Below are 5,965 nucleotides of genomic sequence, written 5' to 3'. Positions count from 1 at the left end.
CTAGTAGCCCTCTTCCGAGTTCTTTTTGTGGTAAGGAGCACAAAACTGAACCCGATATTGCAAAAGTGGCCTATATAATAAAATTATAACCTGTTTACACTTGTATTCAATATTTCTGAAGATACAACCTAAAATCATATTTTCCCCGCCACTAGCAACAACACACTGCGTGGATGGATTAAGAGACTGATCAACCAGAACACCAAGATCCTCTTTTCACGTTAAAATTATACTTTTAATTCCAATTGTGATATCCCACATGCATTACCTTGCATTTATTCTAGATAATGTCAACTGCCATTTTTTCACATAACTCACCAAATAATCCAAATAATTTTGTAAAGTAGTAGTAGTATCCTTCAGCCAGCAAATTTAACAAGAGTTTGTGTAGTATCTTGTCGTATGCTTTCTGAGTATCCATATGCACCAAATTCACATCCATACTCTCATCTATGTAGGCAATAACCTCTTAAAAGAATACTTAGAAATTAATAAGGCAAGATTATCTCTCGAGGAAATAAAGCCGGCTATCCAACAACATTTCAAACTTTGTTAAATGACTTTGCAAAGTATGTTTTATCAGACCTTAAATATGTCCTATCACTGATGTAAGACTAAAAGGTCTATAAATAGTGGAACAAATTTAAAACATGCTTTGAAAAGAGGAGTAACATTAGCCAATTTCCAGGATTCTGCCACCTGCCCTCTATTCAAGGACATAGAAAATATAATAGCAAGGGATTCGTTTATCCAACCCTTAACATGTAGATACCTTCGGTTTTCGGGTTCTGCTTTGGGATTTGATCCATGTTTGGACCAGGGTGGGTCAGGTTCAGCATTGACATCTTCCTACCTATTAGAAGTTGATGTTATTCTATTTGAACTGAGACTGATTCCTAGGTAATATTCCCGTTACTATGTTATTTTACTCGCGGTGTATTAAATATTGTTCGTTGTCCACAGTTTTTTTATTTAACGTACCTTTTGTAGGCCATGTCTATTTCATGTGGTTATATGTGGTCTGTTTATACACACACACACACACACGATATATTGTATGTATCGTTACCTAAATTCACAATCACGGAGTAAATAATTTAACTATTAAGTAAAATATAGTAAAAACTTGATTTAGAGTTGGAGCATGAAATTAAATGAATATCTTCTATAATAGGATGGTAGGTACATTTATTGATATTTCACTAAATAGAAAAGTCAGAATTCTAAGAATGTAAATTGGTCCTTGCAATTATTTTTATTTGTAGATTGTGTCTATATAATGAGAACAGTGTAGTCTGTAGTGTAGATACTTTGTGATAGTATAACAACAAAGTTATTATTAACATTGTAGTACGTGTACACCTATTTTAAACAAATTTTAAGTCATGTAAGACTAGAATAATTCAAGCATCGTGCCATTTTTCTAAACTTAATTTCTATTTTCTTAGCTTTAAATATTCTTAAAATATTGCATTATGAAAGTTTCAGTTATGCCAAATTTGTACATGATGTTATCAATTTACCTACATTGTTTGACTATTGTGAAAAAACATTTTGAACTGATATGAGCATAGGCTAGTGACAGTTATGGAAGTAATTCTTTTTGATTTTCTTGTGATAAGAACCTTGTTTTTATTTATCTCAGCTTCTTGAGGAAACAATGCAATGTTAACTCCGGGCATGGTCCATTTCATTTCTGTACTCTGCACCGTAAGGGTAATGGTGTCCCACAAGAAGTAACAAGAAGATGCCCTTTCAAAGCTTAAGACCTTTGAGAGTGTCCCACTACCTTATGATGAGTGGAAGAAGGTTGTAATTCCATTAGTTTTGTGTGTGATGAGGTTGCAACCTGGAAGAAAGGTGTGTTAAACCTGCATTTTGAAGATTTTAATATTTTTTACTACTTGATATTAAAGAAATCTCTGTTTATAAATTCTGTTTCACATATGCTAGTGTGTGTTTATGTATTTTTTATTTTAGTGGTGAAAAGATGTGGAAGGTCCGATTCTTAAAACTAGTAAATCAATTTAGATTAGGAATTGTTTTTTTAGTGACCTCTGTTGATAAAAAAGTGAAAATTATATGACTGAAGTTTTGTAGGAGACAGATTTTCACCTGTGTGGCTCTTTATGCCATCTATTATTTCTGTTATCTACAGACTTAATTATATTATGTAAACTTTAAATGTGTTTTTTTTTTTAATTTAGAGGGTACAATTCATTCTAATACAAAGTTAAACAGAATGTTCATTTTGTGTATAATTTTAATAAAAGAATGCTTTTGTGACAAAAATAGTTTAACATGTTGATTTCAAAGTAAAATTTCTACTTTTTATTTTGCTCTGTTCTAATGAAATATACCTACTATGAAAGAAATCAAGATCTCTGTTTGATAGTAATTTTGGAATAATGTACATGACAAGGAAATCCCTTGTATTAATGCTGATTTGTCTTGTTTTAGTTGAGTAGTGTTGGTTGGCATTTATGTAAATTGTGTTGGAAATATCATAATAAAATAATCAGGCAAGTTCTGTTGCCAATTCATAGAAAAGTTTGTTTAACTGGTTCAGCTTGTACATTTGTTTTTTTACATGTTCTCTACTCTAGCTATGTGGAAACGAACTGGTATTTTAACCACCTTATAACCTTAAGTTCAAGTATGCAATTTAGAATGTGAAATATTGCCACAAGTATGACATGAAATGAGCTAAAATCTAGTATAATTTATCTGGCTTTCCGAATAAGCTAGAAATTCTTTAATAATTCCCTTATTTGGTGAAGCAGAACTCCAGCAGTGGGAAAAGAAAGAAAATGATACCTAAATGTTAATTGTATTTGAAGAGCTTGAGGTCCTGTTGCTGTTGGTAATCTGAAATGTTGGCTTTTTGTTGGTTACAAATGATCTAACATCTAATGATGGGTAGAATTTATAATAAAGTTTGAAAGTAGGATATACGAGAGGCACGTGGCTGTCATTATGTTGCTTATATCTTTAAATTGGAAAGCCTTGCTGCTACAAATTGCCAATTTAACACAAGGATATGCATGTTATAAGAGAGAAATTGTAGTGAAAGTTAGTCATATGGAGATACAAAAAAATAAAAAATGAACAATTTAGGGGTTTATTTTACAGCACTTTATCCTTAGTTAGGAAGCCAGTAAAATTATAGTTGTTATAGGACATCTATATGTGTGTTATTGTGTTCACATGTGTATATTAGAAATATAACTTATTTTAGTTATTAGTAATATTGCTGCAAGGAATTAGGTTTAAGGTTTGTTTAGAGTCAATAGCAAAAAAAAAAAAAAATTAAATGTAAATACTTAATTTCTTGTTTTTTTATGTATATTTTTTATTTTATAAAAAAACTTAAATGTAAAATTCACACTTGTTAAATTAGATAATGAAAGAATAATAAAAAAACATTTCTCTACATGGTAAGAGTACCTCTTATACAATTCCATTCAATATGGTAATGTGCCATATGTTTGTTGTGTGATTTACAGCTTGTATTGTTGGACTGTTGTGTTCCTTAAGCTGTTCAGGATTTATAATAGTAACCTTCTGTTACAATCTGCAGTCATTATATAAGGAAAAAGACTGTTTTAGATTTATTTTGTATTTTTCGTGGTGGTTACAAGGTCAATCAAATTGACTAAGTCTATATAGTGTTAAGGTAGAGAAAATAACAGATTGAATGTGAATTTTTAGTGGAAAAAACCTTCTGATATTCATTACAGATGTTTTAAGGGGATAGCAAGTAAAGTTCTTTTACCGAAGATGACTTTTTATCTGCTAAAGTTTATATTTCTGTCACCTAGTCTTATCATTTTTACCATTTAATATGAAAAAAACATGATTCATCAACACAATTAATTCATTTAACAATCAGATCCCCTCTAACTCTTCTTTTTTCAAGAGAAAACAAGTTCAGAGATCTTAATCTATCCTCATTTGATAACCTTTCCACCCAGTTGTCATCCTAGTAGCCTTCTTCCGAGTTCTTTTTGTGGTAAGGAGCGCAAAAGTGGCCTATATAATAAAATTATAACCTGTTTACACTTGTATTCAATATTTCTGAAGATACAACCTAAAATTATATTTGCCCTGCTACTGGCAACAATTTCCTACGTGGATGGATTAACTCTCTCAACACGGGCTTGGTCAATTTGACTGACCTCGTAACCACTTATACTAGTTATAGTTTACATACTAATAACTTTTAATATTTTAAGTGTATCTTTAAAAAAATTTGTAGACTTGTAGCAAACATTAAAAGCCTTTTGCAGATTTTTTAGTGAAGTATTTTTACTTGTATTTGTCTGTGAAAATATCGATTCTTTTTTTTAACTAGTCTGAGTGCAAAGTGATTTTCATTTTAAGATTCAAAATACTTTTCTTTGTTTCAAAAATCTCGAATTTAATTTGCACAACCCCTGAAACCTAAATACATATATACCGTTTTTTTTTCAATGAAACGTTATATTTTATCTGTTATTACATTTATTATTTGATTTTTCAGCCTGTACACAACTCATTGAAGTAAAATGAAAAGAAGAATTGTAAAATCAGAAATATAATGAACAGCTGTTTCCTTTTTCTTCATTATTGATCATGAAGTTTCAAAGTACTTCTCCTGAAAGTTTCAACTGCTAAACATATCCCATATATTTTCTGTGTTTATTTTACTGTTAACAACAAATTACAAACCCACTGACAATAAAGCAATAAATCACTGCTCATGTTATAAGGCTGTTTACATACAACTGTAATACAAAACTCTCGAGTGCAAAAATGCATGGGTATTCAGTGAGGTGACCTTCCCTTTGCTCCGAGAACACAATATGGGTTACAGCAGTTTATATTTCGTACAACACTTTCAACACGAGTTTCCCAATTATGTACAAGCTGAATTAAATTGTAGCGAAATGTTACAAGTTCTTCAAATACCTATAGAATGATATGTTTCTTTTTTGTGAGTGTAAAACACTTAAATACAACAGTTCGATATTGTAACATACGTTTTTTCTTTTCCAGTAAACAGCATGGTTCAGGGTTCATCTTCACTATTCTTAGGTAGTTACTTCAAAGTAAGTAATCATAATTTTTAGTACATATACATCTGTTCAATAATTTCAATATATAATTAGTTGATAAAATCCAGTGTAGTTGTTTCTGTATATTAGCACATCATATATTCCTCCTGAAGTCTGTGATACACATAACACTCACAGATTACATATATACACATATAAAACAATATACACATCAGAGAATACACTGTGTGTGTGTGTATATATATGTAATAATATACAACAGAGGATACATGTAATATACATTTAATGTTGTTTTTTCTTCTAGAAATGGACATGTTAAAAAATAAAGCTAGAGAGCTGAGGGAAAAAAACTCTGTGAAGAAGAAATGAAATTTCTTTTAAATGTGTTCTCGTCTGATGAAGAAGGCATTCTGTTAGAGGAGTCTGATGTTGATGAACTTTCAGCTAATGTGTCAATGGCTCTGACAGAATCTCAATAAAACCAGATGGCAACAGAATCTAGAGCCAGCTCTTCTTGATTCTGTCTTATGGAAATAGTTGGTGAAAGATCATCAGATGAGGATGTGGAATCATCCAGGCCAGGTACATCAAGGTAACCTACACCACCACCACAGAGAAGAGGCAGGACAAAGAGGGGAAGGGGTAGAGCTACCTATGCTTGTGGGACATGCAGGAAAGACAGACTGTATTTCCCACAGCAACTGGTTTCTACAGAAAGGGGAAGCACATATTTTTAATTGTGGAACTCTGACAGCTGTAAAGTGGACTGACAAACGAGACATTTACGCACTTTCATCTTTACACTCTAGTACTATGACAACTGTGACAAGAAGAGGGAGGGATGCTGAGGTTATAAAACCTCAGTTAATTGTGGACTACAATAAGTTTATGGGAGGAGTGGACCTAAA

The 5,965-nt window shown here is 31.6% G+C and overlaps 1 long non-coding RNA gene across 1 annotated transcript; it reads left to right on the top strand.

The window, feature by feature from the left end:
* The first annotated feature begins 6 nt into the window (after nt 1-6).
* Nucleotides 7-5,622, top strand: LOC111089444. The gene is made up of 3 exons (XR_002613727.1): nt 7-1,860; nt 5,038-5,090; nt 5,362-5,622. It is a non-coding gene; the product is annotated as an uncharacterized LOC111089444 (long non-coding RNA).
* Nucleotides 5,623-5,965: the final 343 nt, after the last annotated feature.

Source organism: Limulus polyphemus, unplaced genomic scaffold (assembly GCF_000517525.1).
Source record: "Limulus polyphemus unplaced genomic scaffold, Limulus_polyphemus-2.1.2 Scaffold6255, whole genome shotgun sequence".
NCBI classification, from domain to species: domain Eukaryota; kingdom Metazoa; phylum Arthropoda; class Merostomata; order Xiphosura; family Limulidae; genus Limulus; species Limulus polyphemus.
Note: the sequence above shows the minus strand (reverse complement) of the source record. Positions and strands in the feature narration are given on the sequence as shown.